The 21,553-nt window shown below is 41.8% G+C and overlaps 1 protein-coding gene across 1 annotated transcript in view; it reads right to left on the reverse strand.

Annotated features, from left to right (window-relative positions):
- The window catches only part of SYN2 (synapsin II), a 424,652-nt gene that overhangs the window by 165,199 nt on the left and 237,900 nt on the right, over nt 1-21,553 (reverse strand). The window lies entirely within an intron of this gene.

The following is a 21,553-nucleotide window of genomic DNA, read 5'->3' on the forward strand; positions in this document are numbered from 1 at the left end:
CCTCAGCATTGAATCCTGCCTCCTCTTATCACGCTGCCGCCACATTTGAGCTTCAGCACTGTCTTCAGCCCACCACTTACTCTCTTTAGCCCGCCACTTACTCTCTTCAGCCCGCCACCTCTCCTCCCGGTCATTTTGTGCTTTCCTGCACTCTGACATTATTTGCCTCCACGCATTCGTCCGTGCTCTGTCAGTGTGGGAGGACAGCATGAGCTCGGAGAACATTTCATCTCGAGTGCGTTTTTTTTTCTTTCTAAGCTTCACTAGCCTCTGGGAAGAAGAAGATCCTGTGATCATTGAAACACATGCAGCTGGTGGAGAAAAAAAAAAGGGACAGCGGTATTTAAAAAGACACATTTTATAAAACAGTGGCTACACTCTTTCAGGGTAAACCTTGCTGTTAACATTACATACATAGCACATGTGCTTTCGTTACACGGTCGCATTTTGCCTCCCCCAACCGCGTGGCTACCCCCTCAACCCCCCAACCCTCCCCGTGGCTAACAGCGGGGAACATTTCTGTTTAGCCACAGGCAAACAGCCCAACAGGAATGGGCTCCTCTGAGTGTCCCCTGAAGAAAAGCACTCTATTTCAACCAGGTGACCATGAATTATATCTCACTCTCCTGAGGATAACACAGAGAGATAAAGAACGGATGTTGTTTGAACGCCAGCAAACATACACTGCAATGCTTTGTTGTACAATGATTCCCGAGTACGTGTTACTGGCCTGGAGTGGTAAAGTGTCCTACCATGAAGGACGCAATAAGGCTGCCCTCCACAGAAATCTTTTGCAAAGGCTTTGGGAGTACATCCAGGAGAGCCGTGAATGCCAGGGCAAAGTAATCCTTTCACATGCTTGCTTTTAAACCATGTATAGTATTTAAAAGGTACACTCACCGGAGGTCCCTTCTCCGCTTGCTGGGTCCTGGAGGCCGCCTTGGGTGGGTTCGGGGGGGTACTGGCTCCAGGTCCAGGGGGAGAAACAGTTCCTGGCTGTCGGGAAAACCGGTTTCTCCGCTTGCTTGCTGTGAGCTATCTACAACCTCCTCCTCCTCATCATCATCTTCTTCGTCCCCAAAACCTGCTTCCGTATTGCCTCCATCTCCATTGAAGGAGTCAAACAACACGGCTGGGGTAGTGGTGGCTGAACCCCCTAAAATGGCATGCAGCTCATCATAGAAGCGGCATGTTTGGGGCTCTGACCCGGAGCAGCAGGTCGCCTCTCTGGTTTTCTGGTAGGCTTGCTTCAGCTCCTTCAGTTTCACGCGGCACTGCTTCGGGTCCCTGTTATGGCCTCTGTCCTTCATGCCCTGGGAGATTTTGACAAAGGTTTTGGCATTTCGAAAACTGGAACGGAGTTCTGATAGCACGGATTCCTCTCCCCATACAGCAATCAGATCCCGTACCTCCCGTTCGGTCCATGCTGGAGCTCTTTTGCGATTCTGGGACTCCATCATGGTCACCTCTGCTGATGAGCTCTGCTTGGTCACCTGCAGCTTGCCACGCTGGCCAAACAGGAAATGAGATTCAAAAGTTCGCGGTTCTTTTCCTGTCTACCTGGCCAGTGCATCTGAGTTGAGAGTGCTGTCCAGAGCGGTCACAATGGAGCACTCTGGGATAGCTCCCGGAGGCCAATACTGTCAAATTGTGTCCACAGTACCCCAAATTCGAGCCGGCAAGGCCGATTTAAGCGCTAATCCACTTGTCGGGGTGGAGTAAGGAAATCGATTTTAAGAGCCCTTTAAGTCGAAATAAAGGGCTTCATCGTATGGACGGGTGCAGGTTTACATCTATTTAATGCTGCTAAATTCGACCTAAAGTCCTAGTGTAGACCAGGGCTTAGATTTTCCTCCCATCGGACCTTACCTACCAGTTCTCTGAGTTTGTTGAAGTCTGTTTTTTGAAGTCCATTGTCCTTATTTTGCTGCTCTCACTTCCACTTTTCCTTAGAAGCATGAAATGTATAATTCATGATCACTTTCACCCAAACTGCCTTCCACCTTCATATTCACTACCAATTCCTCTCTTTTGGTAAGAATCAAGTCTAAAATGGCTGTCCCCCAGGAATGTCCTCCACTTTCAGAAACAAAAAGTTGCTCCTAATACATTCCAAAAACTTATTGGAAATTTTGTGTTTTGCCATATTACTTTCCCAACAGATGTGTGGGTAGTTCAAGTCCCACCTTACTACCAGATCTTGTGTTTTGGATATGCCAAATATCTCATGCACCTCCTCTTCATGATTTGATGATCTCTTGTAGACGTTTACCATGATGTCACCCCTATTTTCTACCCCATTTATCTTCACCCAGAGACTTTCAACTGGTCTGCCTCTCACACTCTTCTGACTTCAAAACAAGTATATATATTCCCGATATATAATACACCTCTTCCTCCCTTTTTATCCTGCCTGTCCTTCCTGAACAAGCTATAACCCTCTGTACCAATATTCCAATCATGAGATTTGTCCCTCTAAGTCTTTGTGACACCAATTAAGTAACAATTTACTAATTTAATGTACTAATACTTCCAGTTCTTCCTGTTTATTCTCCATATTCCTTGCATTTGTGTACAGACATCTAAGATGTTGAGTGGATTTAGGGACAGGCCCTATGGCCTTTTCAAAGGGAAGGAAGGTAAAATCCTCACATGATGTATGGGGATCTCTGTGATGTGATTTATCATGGGAGATGGCTTTACTTAGGCTGAGACCTTTTCACTAAGTGTGGATTCTGTGATTTGTAATGTTTATTCTTTCAATTTCTGTTGTGTGCAGCATGTGTTATTCTTGTTATGCTCTGCATGACACTGACTCTCTATTGTGATCAGCCTATGTTACTCCTGTTATGCTTTAGTCAACATACTTTTCCAAAGGCCAAGTCTGCACACTGTTGATTTGTTATCTGATACAGAATGCAAGGACAGACAGAGAAGGCAATTTATTTCCATGCTACAGTTTACACAGTGTTGGCTGTATCTTACATATTTATTCTGATCATTATTTCTGGGCATGATAGACAGCTTGATAAAAGGAAACAAATTTTCGAAGTTAATGCAAACTTTGACATAACAGCTTAAGAATTAAACAGTGCTTTCCAAATCAGTTTGGCTGCATTAAGGACATATAGAAAAGATGTGAAGCTGACAGAAGAACTTGATGTCCATCCAATATTTCCCACTGTTATAGTGCAAGGCCAAAGACAACACAATGTGATTATCAATGTGAAGACAAACCTTTTAAGGACCCGGAAGCATGGTTAGAGTGAGTATTCTATATCTTAGATAGCTGACATGATATCTGTCACATCAGAGTGACACAAATGAATAATCACACAGAACACTTCAATTTCTCTAGGAAACAAGAAACACTTTTATTGAGGAACTGGGGAGCTCTAGCTTACATTTTACCACGTATTTACAGAGCAGTTAGAAACCAACAGTTGAAGATGACAAGAGCAGGTAGAGAATCAGAGTCAAAGAGAAAAAAAATCTTCCTCATGGCTTGGAATGCAAAGGGAAACACTTGGACAGGTGAAAGTAAGTGATCTTATGCTCTAATAAATTTGTTAGTCTCTAAGGTGCCACAAGTACTCCTGTTCTTTTTGCGGATACAGACTAACACAGCAGAAAGGAAGGAAGGAAGGAAGGAAGGAAAGAAAGAAAGAGTTATAACCCAGTCTCTAGATTAGAACCACCAGAAAGATGGTTAGAGAGAGAAAGATAAGCCTAGTAAAGTAGAATCAGAATATCAGCAAAATTCCAATCCCGACAAGAAGCCTTCCAGAGTCTGTTATTTTATAATTCGCAAGATACTGAGGGGAATTCAATGAACACAGCTTAATGAAACTGCACCATTATGGACCAAAGTACCCCATCTGATAGCAATGAACACTTTTATTTAGCCAAGACTAGTGGATGAGTAAACTTTACTTGTTACCGTGGGAATATCCAGTTCCTATTTCTAATGTTTGCATTCCCTTTACTAACCAACACCCAAATTCAGAAAAGTGCTTGAGTGCACATTTAAGTACATCCTTATTCAGGAAAGCACTGAGGTATATGCTTAACTTCAGTGGAACTTAAGCACATGCTTAAGCGCTTTCCTAAGCGGGAATGCTTTTGAAGCCAGGACCCAATATAGTAAAAAGGGATACAGTATGTCTCAAATGCTTTTGCTTTCTTCACACATTGCAAAGATATAAAAACATTTTGCTCTAACACAAATGTTAATTCAATAAAAGGTGGTAATAAGAGTGCACATGGCTTGAGAGGAAATTCAAATCCTGATTCTGCCAACTGCTCCATGCAGCCATACTCCTGCCACAATGTGGAGCCCCTTTTTAGTCAATGGAAGCAGGAGTCTGCCTGTATGAAGCTATTTCTAGGATCACTTAAGACTGAGGAAGTTCAACTATATGAAGGAATTGCTCATTTTATGCCCATCTAAAGATATAATTATACAATGTTTATTTATTGCAATTTACTTAAAATGCACATGACGCCCATGTCTAGGTACATGTACAAAGAATAAATTTGAGTCAATAAAATCTATTGTCTCAACTCATATATGTAATACTTCAGTGAGGGACTTACGGCACAGATTATTTTTTGATACTGAATTTGCAAATGCAAGCAAAGTCAAAGTCTGTCCTTAACTTGCAGGGATCTGAAACCGACAGGCAATGTCGGTTTAGTACCTACAGCACGTTGTAAACTGCAACACTATCCTAGGGAATAATAGATAAAAGCTAGGGAATAATAGATAAAAGCAACAAGTGGATGCCAATCATAGCTTGACAGTTCCAGGCTTTTATAGTTGTATGTCTCAGCCTTAGCATTATTTGAATACAGTGATTTTCTTTGTTTTGTTTTTTGTAGGAGCTAATTTTAAAAGTTTGCATACATTTTCTGCCACTGGAATGGCTGAATACAACGGAAGCTGCAGATGGATGTGAGAGTTCCCATTGCTGTTCCACAGTGCAGAGAAGAATGAAGCAGAGACTGACAACTACTTGCTACAAAAACCAACATGACAGGAAAAGACTGAGGCTCTAATTTGCATTGAATGATTCTTATGATATTCAGTGGTTTCAAAGACTCCAACAAGAAAACTAGGTACATAGTGTGCTGCCTTCAGCTTCAAGAGACAGTAATCATGACATAGATAATGCTTTAGCACAATAATATTGTGTTTCAAGTCTACAGAGCCAAAGAACCTAAATCCTCTGTCAAACAAAGGAAACAAAAGAGCGATCCGCTTCAGCACTAAAGTAAAATTAAAATAAAATAATGTGCAGACAGCAGCTGCATTTTCACAGTTTTAAGATCCCGAGTGTTTTCAGTGAGCCTCAAATGATACTAAATATTTCAGAGATATGAAACTGGTTGTAAAGAAGGATCACAATATCCAAACCAGTCTTATTTCCACTTTTGTTGCAACAGTAGGTTCAACTAGAACTATCAAAGTAAACAAAAGCACAGAGAAAAAATATTGTTATTTTGAATGTAACCATGCTCCTGGTTATGTATTTAAACCAATATTTAGAGAGAAACCCTACCAAAATCAAGGTCTAGTCACACTGGTTAATATTGTTTTAAGCAACAAAACCTAAAAAATTTTCACCTTCATATTGTTGAACTGTCCTTCTGGACAACTTTACACTAGGAAAACTGAAGCTGACAGTCAGGAATACATAATGCAAAAGGAAAAATAGCATACAATGGCCCCAGAAGTGAACTGGCAAAACACACACCAAAATCTGGGGCAAATACAGTGGAACCTGTTTATAGAAAAGCGAAACTGCGGGAAAATCCCAAATTTCTTCAGCACTTTTCATGACTCTAATAGCATCAATTCCTTAAGTCCTTGCTTAGCCAAAACCTGAGAGAAAAAGAGACGTGCCACAAAGGAAAAAAGCAATTTAGCCTACAGGAAGGTGTGTGCAGCCAAGAGACCACGGATAGTTCACAACCCCATTACTAGCACCAATGCCTCATACCCCTACCCTAGAAGCAGGCAACATCTTTCACACATTTTACAAATAAGGTAACTTCAGAAGTTGCACTCCAGGCTAAACTGGAAATAGAATCTAGCTTTCTAATATTCCAGACCTAAGCAGTCTCACCCATTTTTCCACACTGCCTCTCAGAATGGAACGAATGTGCCAAATCTGTTTGCTTGGCCGTATTTTCCGTAACCACTGCTCTAACCACTAGACAATATTACTCCCAGGGTCAAACACAGAACCCAGAAATTCTGATACCCAACATTCTGTTCTATTGCACAAGAAGTCTACCAGTTACTCTTTAGATCTAGCAGGAGGAGTCCTGGGTTATACATCTGAAAGATCCTAGAATTAAAATTAGCATATGATGATGTACATATTGCAATCACACAAGAGGGAAGATTTAAAGATGAAAGATAACCTTAATTCTGGTATTTCCACATTTTTGTTGCTTGATTTTATAATCTTAATTTTTTTTAACATCTTTTTGGTACGCGATAGCCATCTATAGGACTTTGTAATATAGCATACAGGTGCATTACTAGTGAACCACAGATTCTTTTATCTGTAGGTCACTGGTGTATGTTTAAGCCCAGCCCAGTAGGGATTCAAAACTGTTCCCATCTAAATGATGTTTCGTAACCCCCCTATATAAGATGAGTTTGGTAGGTCTTATTTTCAGCTCCTACAACACAAACCAGCCACCATGCTTTTCCCTAACTGGTAGATGGTACAAGAGGCCAAAAATTGCACTGGCCCTTGAACCTGAATATATCTTTTATCCCCTAGAGAAAGTTCCCCTGAGACCAGGGTACAGACATGCTGACAGGATAGCATGTGTGGGAAACTTGTCCTGCTGCTGCCCTATAGATAAAGAGAGGACTGCATTCCATAGGTCTGTAAATGTAACACCTTTCACCAGTACTAAATCTGCACAGCTCTTTTTAAAGAACAAATACATGGTTCTATGCAAATTTATTAGCCACCATGCAAATTAACACATTTTGATGGCACATCATCATATGTGGCTGCACAAACCTTGGCAGCTTTGCCACAATGTTGACAACCTTGGAATGCAGGGACATAAGTGCTTTACTGCGTGAGGAGAAGTAAGATGGAGCCTCTGGTTCCTGGTGTTGCTGGTGGTGAGTCAAGGGGAGCTGGTCTTGGTATAGCTGCTCCCTAAAACATAACTAAATGGCCACCAAAACCCCCCCTGCTTTGCCAGGATTAATGTGCTTTCCCATTCTGGCTCCCTCCAGTCGGGACTCCCAGCTCCCCCACCAAGCAGATTATTCCTACCAGGATGGAAGGGGCAGTGGACATACAGAGCTCAGTGCTGAGTCAAGATCTTAGGCAATAAAACACCTGACTGCCCTGCCCTGAAATCGCTCTCAAATTTTAGTTGTGGAGCGCTTCAAGAGAGGCTCTTCTTTCTCAGGTTTGAGTGGAAGCCAGAATTAGGGTAGACATTTTCTACCCTGGCCCTTCTCTAATCAAGATTTGCTGGCATATATATATATATAGGTGCAACTGCCAGCCAGATTCTGGCTCATTGTTTCGAGTTCATGCACAATTCCTGTTTTTGTTAATGAGAACTGAGCACAGAATTCTCCATAAACAGCGATGGATACCTGGTAAAGGATTTATGTTTTATGGTTTTAGTCATAGGCCTGAAATAGCAATGAAAAGTCCATGATAAAAGCACATTTGCAAGAGAGTGTTTTAAAAATGCTCTTTTCCTCCATGCACATTCATTTTTTAGCGCTGTGCTTTATATCTTCCAATAGATACTGTGACACAAGATTGAAACTTATCTGTATGGTTGAGTTCTGCCTATTTAGCATAGCTTCAACAATGGAGGTCAGCAGGAAGCTGGAATGAACACAACTCAATTCTCTCCCTGCGGAGTGCCTCCAAGTTCCGTGCCAACCTGCTGCTTAGATTATCAGAGTACAGACTTTTCAATAGAAAAAGGCATGACAGCTCAAACTTTTAATCGTGAGACATCCAGAAAGGGGAGACAGGGAGAGGGAAAGTACAGTAATATAACACACAGGAAATAAAAAGCACTTAAAATAGCCCATGAAAAGAGAGAAAGATGTGGAATTAGAGAGTGCTCAGCGGGAAGAGACATGAAAGCAGAGACAAGAAAATGCTCTGCAGAAAGGTGCAGGGCAAAATGCAACACGTGGAGACACGGAGTTAAGCAAGATGGCAATAAGAGCAATGAAGGAAAAAACATGTCAACAAACTTGTTAACAGGGTGCATGGCCACATACTTGCAAAGATGAGGACAGAAACACATGAGGTTTGCAAAATTTATCTGAGTTGTAAACATCTCTTTTAATGGAATACAATTATGGCAAAAGTAAAAGCCACAACCAGCACTTCCTTGGAAAATAAAGCACGTTTCATCAGCTAGGATTTCGGATTTCAGATTAATTACAAGGCTGAAAAGAAATAAGTTTTGCCCTAACAAAGCGTTCCTAGAAGCTTTCCTGACATTTAAGAAGGTTAGTAACAATAACTTCCTGCAAGGAAGCAAATGAAGCTGGACTGATCTTTACAGGTATTTTTGTACAAGCTTGATTCCCATCTAGGTCGCTAGACATATAATGCCAAGAGCTTTCAGTTTTCTGTTACCTTAAAAAATAATGTTGATATAATTTGCATTCTGGGTTTTAATTCTGTCCTTTTCCAACTGTTGACCACTAGTGGTATCTTTTTTTCTAATTTAATATTTTGGTAAAGTAGATGGCAGGCAACATTATCATAACTCTCCTCATATTTTTGACTGTACCAAATGAATTTATATTAAATCTGATCTAGATCTATGCTCATAACTCAATTTATGTCAGTCTCAGACTCTTTTCCATTCTCTAACTGAACAATGTAACTAATGGCCATTAACAGGACTTTAGCCTGTGACATTTATTGTGCTCATTTCATTGTCTTGCAATATGACATCAGAGAATGCTTCTTACTTGTGGGCACAAACATTCACATTACTCAGTGGCCAAATACAGACAATTTAGAGGTTTGAGAGGATGTCACACTGCATCAGTTCTGCAGATTCAAATAGTATCAGTTCTGTTTTCATTAGAATATGTTGGAAGTGGTAACTGGGACATTTCTTCCACTTTTGGCAGCTCTTACATGCCCCAGAAGAAACTCTGAAAGCAGAAACAATTTCTGGCACATAGTAACTACCTCCAATAACCAGGGTTTCCAGACTTTTCAGGGTGCACCCATAAAAGGAGGGATCATCTTCCATAACACTGTAATTATGCAGTGGGATGACATACTACATGGACTTCCATTTGCAGGGCACTTCAATTCAGCATCTCAAGCTAAATCCAATAATTATTGCCAGAACCTGCCTGCCTAGCAGCTGCTAATTAAGATCATACTCTCATGCATTTATTGTAGAGCTTGCTATTGTGTTGTAATCTATGTCATCTATGTCATTGCGGATGATACTAAACTGGGAGGAGTGGTAGATACGCTGGAGGGGAGGGATAGGATACAGAAGGACCTAGACCAATTGGAAGATTGGGCCAAAAGGAATCTGATGAGGTTCAATAAGGATAAGTGCAGGGTCCTGCACTTAGGACGGAAGAACCCAATGCACAGCTACAGACTAGGGACCGAATGGCTAGGCAGCAGTTCTGCAGAAAAGGACCTAGGGGTGACAGTGGACGAGAAGCTGGATATGAGTCAGCAGTGTGCCCTTGTTGCCAAGAAGGCCAATGGCATTTTGGGATGTATAAGTAGGGGCATAGCGAGCACATCGAGGGACGTGATCGTTCCCCTCTATTCGACATTGGTGAGGCCTCATCTGGAGTACTGTGTCCAGTTTTGGGCCCCACACTTCAAGAAGGATGTGGATAAATTGGAGAGAGTCCAGCGAAGGGCAACAAAAATGATTAGGGGACTGGAACACATGAGTTATGAGGAGAGGCTGAGGGAGCTGGGATTGTTTAGTCTGCAGAAGAGAAGAATGAGGGGGGATTTGATAGCTGCTTTCAACTACCTGAAAGGGGGTTCCAAAGAGGATGGCTCTAGACTGTTCTCAATGGTAGCAGATGACAGAACGAGGAGTAATGGTCTCAAGTTGCAGTGGGGGAGGTTTAGATTGGATATTAGGAAAAACTTTTTCACTAAGAGGGTGGTGAAACACTGGAATGCGTTACCTAGGGAGGTGGTAGAATCTCCTTCCTTAGAGGTTTTTAAGGTCAGGCTTGACAAAGCCCTGGCTGGGATGATTTAACTGGGAATTGGTCCTGCTTTGAGCAGGGGGTTGGACTAGATGACCTTCTGGGGTCCCTTCCAACCCTGATATTCTATGATTCTATGATTCTATGATCCCTTCCAGAGGGGTGAATGTGTAATTAATTTATTAACAGACCTGAGACATTTTTCCAGCACCAGCCATTTTTACATAGCTTTTGCAAGATACACCATCAAAGGGCAGAATGTAATTGACAACAGCTCCACTCGCAATCACAGGAGCTGTCATATTTTACCTTCACTGTAAAGAAAACAGAACAGCCATTGTAGAATTATACCTACTATAATTCATGTACAGATGTTCCTTTTCTCTGGAAAGTTTATAAGTATGGACCACACAACCACAACAGTTCCTTAATTTTTTAATTGTTAAAATTTTCATCCCTTTTGTCTGAACCCAAAAGTGGCAATCCAGCTGCTGCAATGCACGTAATTAGTGTTAGATAGCCAAGGTTTAACAAATTAAATACTTGTAGGGACATACATAATTATCCTGATTTGAAGTGGCACAGGGGCTATGGATATTAAAACTAGCATTCCTATCTAACTAGCTCAGAGGTTTGCATTCTACTAACTCAACCAGTTGTGAATTTTGTATAATTTTACTGCACTGGGACCAATTGCATGCAGTATGGTTGACCACATAACAGATCAGTCTGATGACTCCATGGCTTTGCAAAGTTGGATCTATGCCAGCAATATGTGCAAATGACGTTTGAACCCAAGGGTAGGGCTAACAGCCTTTATCACTTATGAAGGTCTGTTCGGGTTCAAGAGGTTGTCCTTTGGGCTGTCTGCAGCGATCAGATAATAAGACATCTGATCTGGCATGGCTCCCTGGAGTTGTAATTCATCTTGATTATATTGTGAGGCATAGAGTCACTTCAGAGATTTGTCACAATTTCCGTTAATTCCTGTTTTCTCATGGCCAGACCAGTATCAATAATAATGAACACCTCAGAAAATTAATTACTGTGCATTAAATCAGAGAAATACCAGCTCGCTCAGTCCAAAATAGAACAAGTTAGCTATAACGTCATAGATAGGATTGTAGATTGATTCAGCTAGATCAGTGGTGGGCAACCTGCGGACCATCAAGGTAATCTGCTGGCGGGCCGCCAGACAGTTTGTTTACATTTGCACGGCTGCCCGCAGCTCCCAGTGGCCATGGTTTGCCATTCCTGGCCAATGGGAGCTGTGGGAAGCAGCGGCCAGCACATCACTGATAGACAAAGACACTGTGAAATCAGGAATTTGAGGAAAGGAGAGATACCGTGGGATTATGGGAATTTAAGTAAGGGACAGATCAGGTTCTGCAATGTTGCCATACGGTCACAGCGTGGAGAGAAAACCAGGCCAAGCCAGAACATAGTTGCAGCAACTCCAGATGAACCAGAGAGTTGTGCTTGTCCAGGATCTACAATCAAATGGATAAGGAGGCAAGTAAAGGGCCAGCAGTACTCTTCCCCAGGAATATGCGAGCTGCCATACCAAATGGGTGTTGAGAGATCAGCCATGGTGTTACACACATCCTAGTTGACAGGAATGAGGTTCCTTCTCTGAATACGAATAGACCTTTCAGTTGGTGCTATATGTTGTTTCCTGTATGAAAATGGGTCTTCAGTCAATCACAGATGTATTAGGTTGGTTTCATCCATCGCAGACTTAACAGCAATAGCATCTCGTTGAAGGTCTGGTGGAGCCATGTGCGCTAGCACATACAAACCGGAGATTGACGTACACGTCAAGTAGCTGCTAATGATACAAGTGGCCACATACAGCTCTGTGTTAACAAACTGAGCATGGCAGCAATACTCGGTCAGAGCAAACATTGGAGCCAAATCAGATGTGTGGAGCACCGAAGGGTCTGCTCCCCAGGAGGTTCCTAATAGTTTTCATATCAAGGCAGTAGAGGAAGAGATCTTCATTTTCAGGTGTTCCAGTTGAGGCTGATAATGTTAAGTTTTATTCCCAAGTATGTGACAACTGGTTGGAATGGCAGTAACCATCCTTGTACACAGATCGAGATAGATCCATTGGTAAGACGGCTGTTTAGATGGAAAGTAGTTGCCACTGTTTTGGTTTCATTAAGAATTAATCTCCACTGCTAGAAAAAAATGGTCAAAATGCCCATGTCTTAACTAAAACAACGAGGAGTCCTTGTGGCACCTTAGAGACTAACAAATTTACACCCAAATAAATTTGTTAGTCTCTAAGGTGCCACAAGGATGACTCATTGTTTTTGCTGATACAGACTAACATGGCTCCCCCTCTGAAACCTGTCACCATGTCTTGACCGAGATGCCCTTCAATCCTATGGAAATTGTTTCTAGTGTCACCCAATACAGATGGCATCAGCGTACACATATTTCTTGGCCTGCATTTCAGGAAGGTCATAAGTGTATACGTTGAACAAAATGGGAACCAAAACTGAACTCTAAGTAAGGCCATTGTGGAGACATTTAAGACAACTGATTTTATCCCCAACTTGCAAGAGGAAGCTTCGGTTTCTAATGATTTCTTGGATGAACTACGCTATAGGCTTACAAGGAAAAACTTGCAGCAGCTTGGCCATCAGCCTGACATGTCACACAGGATAGTAGGCTGCCATCAGATCTGTAAGGATTGTACCAACTTTCTTTCCTGACTCAAATGCGTTTTCTATGTGTTGTGTCAGACATAGTATCTGATTTTGGGTGCATCATCCCCTTCTGAATCCAGTCTGAATGCAAGGCAGCTGATGATTGACTACCACATTAATCACAGCAGGATTAGTCTCTCCATCAGCTTGTAGGTAACATACAGCAGAGAAACCAACCAGTAGCCCTTTGGGTCTGTCAATTGTTTCCCTGGCTTGGAAACAGCTATGACCTTTGCTCTACACCAGATTTCAAAGCTGCAGCAATCCTGTGTACAATGATTCAGAAATTGAAGCAGCCGGCTTTTGGTGATTGGCCTAAAGTGAGAGGCCGACACATTCTTGATATTATCTAGACCAGGAGCCTTGTTAGGCTACAATTGATGTATAGCCAGGTCAAGCTCTTGATCAATAAAAGGAGCCATCAGATTCGCATCCACATTCCAAGCCTGCCATATCTCAGCAACCATAATTTTAACTGCATGACTGAAAACTATCTTGATTAGGAGCTCTGCCATTAGCCACCAACTGTGATGTGATGGATTTTGCTATGAATAGGTCTTCTCTCTCTTGCCAAGATTAGAATCTCTGCTCAATTGATTTCATCCACCAGTTAGCCACAGAACACGAAGCATATATCATCTTACTTCAGGAAGCACAATCTACTATTGACACTCAACTATCAATTCCTGGCTTTGCTGTAGTCTCACCTCAAACATAGGCAGTATGACTATGGGATGGCATCCTATGTCTGAGAAGGAATTCCAGCAACTTCAGTCTCATCATCAGGTGCAAATATTGTTATCAAAAGGCTAAAGGTAAAGGACCTGACTCTTATCAACATCTATAAACTTCCATCTGTCAACTGGCTAACTCTTGTCTTACCAACCTTCTCTGGACCTCCAGCCTATTCAGGAAATTTTAATTCACACCAAGCCCACTGGAGTTACCCCGATGATGATGTAGATGCTATTCAGGAAATTTTAATTCACACCAAGCCCACTGGAGTTACCCCGATGATGATGTAGATGGAGTAAGGCTACAAGAGTAGGTATCAATAGTTGCTCCTGAGGGCATAATTAAAAATTATGCACCCAGTATTTTAAAATTCTGCAAATGTTATTTGTCAAATAAATGTGGAAGCTCCAGCATGCCATTGGGGAGCACAGGCCACTGGCTGCACAGAAGTGGGAGATCATTGTGCAGCTCCCCCTGGGACACAGACTCAGCGGCGAGGCTGAACCCAAACCTGACACAGCACAAGGACTGGGCCTGCCCCAGAAACACCCCAGGGCCCTGCCCCTCCGTGCCAGGTGCATCAGGTGTGGGCAGGCAGGCTCAGCAAGGCAGGATCCAAGTGTGGAGGGGCTTAGTGTGGGGGGATCCTGTTGAGACGGTTGTGCGTGGGGCAATCTGGATGCAAGTGGCTCAGTGGGGGATCCGGGTGCAGGGGGGATCTGGATGCACAAGGATTTTTTTGGGGGGGTTCTGTATGCAATGGTAATGGGACTCTGCAGTGGGGTCTAGGTGGAGGTGGTTGGGGCTCAGCAGGGTGGGTCTGGGTGTGGGGCGGGGACAGAGCTTGGCAGGGGGGTCTGGGTGTGGGGAGCTCAGTGGGGGAGGATTCAGATGCTGGGAGAGTGGGGTGGGGATCCAGGTGCAACTGGCTGGGGCTCAGTAAGGTGGGGGTCCAGGTGCAGCTGGTTGGGGCTTTGTAGGATGGGGATTTCGGTGTGGGTGGCTCATTGCAGGGTGCAGGGGTAATGGGGCTTGTCAGAGGGGGTTCTGGGTGTGTGGGGAGTGAGGCTCAGCAGAAGGATCTAGATACAAGGGGGTCTGGATATATGAGGGTTTGGCAGCTGGGGGAGCAGCTCCCTGTACAGGGATCCCTCCCCCTGCAGCTGAGGAGCAATGCGTACAGGAAATGTGGGGAGGGCAGTTTTCAGAGCTTCCTAGAGCCGGGGGAGAAATCTGGGCGTGGATCTGACAAAGCCCCAGATGCTGTGCAGCGGAAGAGGAAGTCCTGTCCTCTTCAGCCCAGCCAGGACTAGCAGATGAGCCCAGCACAGGGTAGGAACCACCAGCCAGGTCATCCCCAGTCCCACCCCCTGCCTTACAGTGATTTATCTCTCTGCCAGCTGCCCTGGGCATCCAGAACATACTGCTGGGGAGGGTCGTATGACCACTCTTGTGGCTTCCCTTTGCTTCCCTGTCAGAAAGTCATTTTTCTGTGGGGAAGCAAAGAAATCTGTGGGGGACGTAAATTCTACGCATGTACAGTGGGGCAGAATTCCCCCAGGAGTAAATAGTCAACCTGCAGCTTCTACATGATCCAAAGCAGCTGCCCCTTTCCATAGCAAAAGATGGACCTTGGTGTTCTTCTCCTGACCTCACCTTTTCTACAACTGGAGAACACCCTCCAGCAGTCATAGAGTATAAAGTGCTTGGTAAGTTTTTTCAATCCCAGGATCAGCCATTCCCAGTCACAACTGGCATACAAATTCCAACTACAAATGGACTCCAGAAACCTTGGTGGAATTTCTTGAAGGTAAGGTGAGATCTGTTCCAATCTGAGTTGGCATCTGTGATAAATGAAGGGGGTCTGGGTTGATCCCTTTTATGGACACCCAGCCAGCCAGTTAGCTACAAAATCCCTGTTAGTAGCTGTTCTCTACTTGCTTTCCCTGTAAAGGGTTAAAAAAGACCATAGGTAAAAGGAAGGCAGTGGGCACCTGACCAAAAGAGCCGATAGGAGGGCTAGAACTTTTAAAAATTGGGAAAATACTCTCCCTTTGTCTGCCTGTTGTTGTTCTCTCCAGAGAGAAGACACAGGGCAGCAATGCTGTAAGAAGCTTGCACAAGGTATGAAAAATCATCAAATCATACCTAGAAACTACTTATTGGAAACCCCCGATATGTAAGAAGATCAGGAAATGTTTAGGAAGATGCAATTAGGCTTATCTCTTTTATTTCTGTAAGGCTTGCGGACTCCTCTGTGCTAACCCCTAAAAAGCTTTTGTTTTGCTTGTAACCATTACGCTAGACCTCAAAAAAACCATTCTTGAAGCTTAATTATTATATTTGCTCTTTTTAAACTCTAGCAATAGCTTAAGTTCCAGATGTATTTTCTTTCTTCTTGTTTTTAATAAAATGTACCCTTTTTAAGAACAGGATTGGGTTTTTTGTGTCCTGAGAGGTTTGTGCATATATTGTTTAATTAGCTGGTGGCAACAGCTGATTTCCTTTTTTTCTTTCTTGGCTCTTCCCCATGGGGGTGTGTGTGAAAGGGTTTGAGGGTACCCTATGGGGAGGAATTTCCAAGTGCGCCTTCCTGGGTTCAAAGGGTTTTTTTGCATTTGGGTGGTGGCAGAATCTACCCTTCCAAGGTCAGAGAGAAGCTGTAACCTTGGGAGTTTAACACAAGCCTGGAGTGGCCAGTATTAATTTTTAGAATACTTGTGGGCTCCCACCTTCTGCACTCGAAGTGCCAGAGTGGGGCATCAGCCTTGACAGCATCTCTTATGGCTCAAAATCAAATATTCAGAACATTATCAGTGCCATCAACCAAGATTTTTGCTATAAAGTTCTGGCCACTGCAAAGGAATCTATACCTCAGGAATTTCACCAATTCATTCCTGGACAGTCATCCGATGCAATCATACTATATCATGAATTTAAATCCTTCATAAGTAAACAGGAGGGTTTTGACAGAAGTAGAGGCCCTTTTCACCTTCTAGATCAAGCCAGGTAAGAGCAACGGAAAGAAATCGTTCCAAATTGAGCTTCACACATTCCAATCAGAAAGCCTGGAAAACTATAACTTCTCTCAGGCTGGGAAAATACTTAGATTCTCAGGGAAGTGTATGTCTCCTTATTTGGGATTACAAGTATTGCTCTTTCCAGCCAGTTTGGTGTTATCCCATTCAAGATGCACCCCAGGGAAAGTGTCTCAATTTTTGATCTAATAGACTGAATCCAAGTCAGACTGTCAACTGCGCAGTTTTCAGCTTGGTTAGTTTCTTTATTTTCACTTTGACTTTGAAATCAATTTAAGGCTAATGAACAGTGCCATACTGACAGCACCAGTGACCAAATAAGTCTATTAACTGATGTCAAGGTTCCTCCCCCACTCTGAACTCTAGGGTACAGATGTGGGGACCTGCATGAAAAACCTCCTAAGCTTATCTTTACCAGCTTAGGTCAAAACTTCCCCAAGGTACAAAATATTCCACCCGTTGTCCTTGGACTGGCCGCTACCACCACCAAACTAATACTGGTTACTGGGGAAGAGCTGTTTGGACGCGTCCTTCCCCCCCCCAAAATACTTCCCAAAACCTTGCACCCCACTTCCTGGACAAGGTTTGGTAAAAAGCCTCACCAATTTGCCTAGGTGACTACAGACCCAGACCCTTGGATCTTAAGAACAATGAACAATCCTCCCAACACTTGCACCCCCCTTTTCCTGGGAAATGTTGGATAAAAAGCCTCACCAATTTGCATAGGTGACCACAGACCCAAACCCTTGGATCTGAGAACAATGAAAAAGCATTCAGTTTTCTTACAAGAAGACTTTTAATAAAAATAGAAGTAAATAGAAATAAAGAAATCCCCCCTGTAAAATCAGGATGGTAGATATCTTACAGGGTAATTAGATTCAAAAACATAGAGAACCCCTCTAGGCAAAACTTTAAGTTACAAAAAAGATACACAGACAGAAATAGTTATTCTATTCAGCACAATTCTTTTCTTAGCCATTTAAAGAAATCATAATCTAACACATACCTAGCTAGATTACTTACTAAAAGTTCTAAGACTCCATTCCTGGTCTATCCCCGGCAAAGACCAGCATACAGACAGAGACCCTTTGTTTCTCTCCCTCCTCCCAGCTTTTGAAAGTATCTTGTCTCCTCATTGGTCATTTTGGTCAGGTGCCAGCGAGGTTACCTTTAGCTTCTTAACCCTTTACAGGTGAGAGGAGCTTTCCCCTGGCCAGGAGGGATTTCAAAGAGGTTTACCCTTCCCTTTATATTTATGACAACTGAATTTCTTTCAATGTCCAGAACAGGGAAATTAAGGTTATCAGCAGTACTAGCTTCCCCTGTACTGCTCCATCAAGGTGCATAAACTCAGGTTTTTGAATGACAACCTTTATGGCTCAGAGGGTATTTTTGCCCCCCCAATTATATTCAGTTTTTTGCTGGACTATTAGGACTGCCAACAAGGGTAGTAATTAAAACCAATTGTGATGGAGATTTTGTGTGGTTCATTAGAAACTGCACTCTGACAATCGAGTGCTTTGCCATAGACCAACCAGCCACCAGACACTATCATCCTGTGCCAGACTTAAAATACATTGCCTGTATCCTGTTATCAATCACTGGATGTTTCCAGACTCCATTAGAAACCACTTTTTGCTAAATAAATTACCTCAGGCTTTGCTCGGGCAGGCTGAGTCTATTTCCCATCAATTGTTAATGAAGACTGTGACAGATGGCTAGACCTGGACATCTGGTTTATAATTTTATATTAAACTCTTGAACTTTTATATAATTTTTCTATGAATAATTTTCATAAGATTGCTTGCTCACTGGTATTAGCAAGTTAATTGTCCTGAAGGTCTTTCCTAAATGGGGCAATACAGAGAGGGTTTATATACAGTAAATGGTATGGCCATCCTTACATAATGATATATATGCAATTACACTCGCAAAAATGATCTCAGAGTTTGCATGGGCAATTGTCACTATTGAACACACACATTTAGATATAGAACGGTGTTTATTAAAAATAAATGTAAAATACAATCCAAATGATCAGAATGTACTTTACATTATCATTTTTAATCTAGTATGTAAGCCAAAATGGGAAGGGCAAGAATTTAGGAAAAATATTCTTGATTATAGATGTACAACATCTACTCCAAATAGCAGAGTTCTCCCCTTTCATTTCATTTTTAGATTAGTTCCATCTTTTTCTCCAATTTCCTTATTCTATGCTATAAATCTACAAGCTGGATATTAAGACAGAAGGCTAACAGAACAGAATACTACTCATCCACTTTGTGGATGGTTTAACTGAGTCAGTATGAAAGTTTAACTCAAGTGTGTGTGTGTCTATGGTCCTAACAAAAGGGAGTGTTGGCAGGTGCATGAGCCTAGATATTGAAGAGCTTTCTTTAAAGTAAAAACATTTCCAAAATCTTTAACAGCTCATATTAGTCTTCTGCTTGTAGAAGTGATTCAGCAGATGCACTGTAACACACATGGGCATACATAAAGAGTATCATATATATAAGGAACTGAGAGGAAGTTAAGGAGGGTAACTGATGTAGGACAAGGCCACTGAGCTATGCTCATATAAACCGTCCACACTTTTTAGATAGCATATAAACTACATGTATAGAAATGTCTATCGGTTCAAATCATCCCCTCAGTCATGCATTTTAGTGAAAACAGCTTTTCAGCAGCAGCTTATCGTAGATGATTAAGGTAAGGAAACTAGCTGAATATACGTGATCAGTCTGACATTTTCAAATATCATTAACTTACTTATTTCTAAATGATCATCTCTGAGAGATGCATTACTGTGGGCTATGTACAGACCAGGTTTCAAAATTTAAAACACAGACATCTGTTGGTTATCAACATTTAGAAAGGAAAATAAATTCTCCTCCACATTCAAATAAAAGTAAAAAAATCAGCTGAAAAATATTTTAATGTCGTTTTTCTAAAAGCATTTATTTCTCGGCTGAGACTAGTATGGGAAACTTCAGCCAAAAAGGTAATTTTCTGAGAATCAAAAAACGGGATTTAGAAGAGAAGTGCCATCTCATTATTGCCTATTGCGTCACTACCTCAATGTTATAACAATGTTTGGAAATTCTTTATATCAAATGCCTGAAGTGACTCAGACTAAATATGACATAGTTTCTGTAGCTTTATTATTTGTCTTGTAATAGGCACACTATTAAACAAGCAGTATGTGCAACATGACTGAGATCTTTTAGTTTCAAATGTGCAACCTGACATTTGTTTTAACATAGTATTTGGAATTTACTAGAATAAGGGTTCAAATAATTCCTGGCTGTTATGGACATGATCAGACTCATATTAGCAAAAGCTCCCTGCTGATTCTTTACAAGAGACAAGATCAGCTACGAGCAACAGAAATCTTTCCCTTTTGTTGGAAGAAAGAACACAGTCATCTGAAAGTCCAGCACACTGTGTTTACAAAAGCTTTCCCCTGGCTTGCCAAGCTCAGTGCATACCTAAATATTTCAAACCCCTCAAAGCTCTAACAGCACTAGGAGGAGATTACAATGAGCTATTATTCATTAACATTTTATTACACAATTATTGTATATTAATGCTACTGATTTTGCCTCATTGCCCAGCTTTATTGCATAAGATGAATCAAAGCATTAAGAAATGCCACACAGAGCAGAAAATAACAGATGCATTAAAATAACATGTGCAGCAATGTAAATAACCTCTCAATTATGGGGTGCCTGCTTTTATCACAGCATAAAATGTTATAAAATTAGCTGTGTGCTGTGTACGGTAATGGCAGGTCATTTTTTTTGGAAGGCCTTTCTTAGAAAATGTTAAAAATAAAAATATTGAGGGCAGTTATGAGGACTAGAGTAAAACTTTCCCTCAATGGAAAAAATAGGTTGTCAGGTGTATGCTTCCTCCTCCTATTTCAGAGGGAAAACTTGTGAATCACTTACTATTTATAACCCACAGTAGTCTTGAAAGTTTTATTAGCTATTGGGCCATTGACTCTACAATGAAAAGGAAAGTAATTACACCCTCCGTAATCTTCTTATGCTTCAATCTCAAATGAGCCTTTTACAACAATATATTTTAAGTCAATATCACTGCCTAACACACAGCTCTGTAGGCTCTGCTCTGACTGTGCTGCACCAAAAAGAGAACCATGTTCTCCTTTATCCCCTATGTGGTTATAAAGGAAACTTAAACAGAACCTTCGAGGATCTGACAGGCCTGGATAAGTGTAAGTATGGACAGATCTGGTTTGTATACGAGAACTCCCAAAACACAAGTGGCCCCAGCAATTGCCCTAGGTGTAACTGAGGGTAAAATCTGACTCCTCGTTAGTACTTACAAAATTATGAAAAGAGCTTTCAAAACAAGGTAGCTAATAGCTTCATATTTCCTTGCTAGAGCACTGCCTAAAAAGCATTCACAAGTAGAAAGAAAACAATGGTTAAGAAGTTAGCTTAGATTATGTTAAAAACCACAAGTATGAAAAAAATTCTGAACTCACTTTTCCCAGAAGAAGCTGTGAATAAACACATCCTCCTCAATTGAGGGAGGATGTTAGCAGCATGTGGGTTTTCAGCCAGTTTCCTCACCTTTATTTCATTATTTTGAATATTTTCTCAGTCTTTACTCCTCCTACACTGGCTCATTCATAATGTGAAATTCAGAAATGCAGCTTGTTTGCTTTCTACCCTTTTCATTGCAGGTTAGCCACTCTGAGGAGTGACTTGATGGCTTGGAACTTAAATTACCACAACTAGGAACTCAAAAGAAAATAACCATTTAATTTTTTGCACCAGGAATCTACATTATAAGCTTTATAATGAATG

Source organism: Lepidochelys olivacea, assembly GCF_965140295.1.
Source record: "Lepidochelys olivacea isolate rLepOli2 genome assembly, chromosome: 7".
In the NCBI taxonomy this organism is placed as follows: domain Eukaryota; kingdom Metazoa; phylum Chordata; order Testudines; family Cheloniidae; genus Lepidochelys; species Lepidochelys olivacea.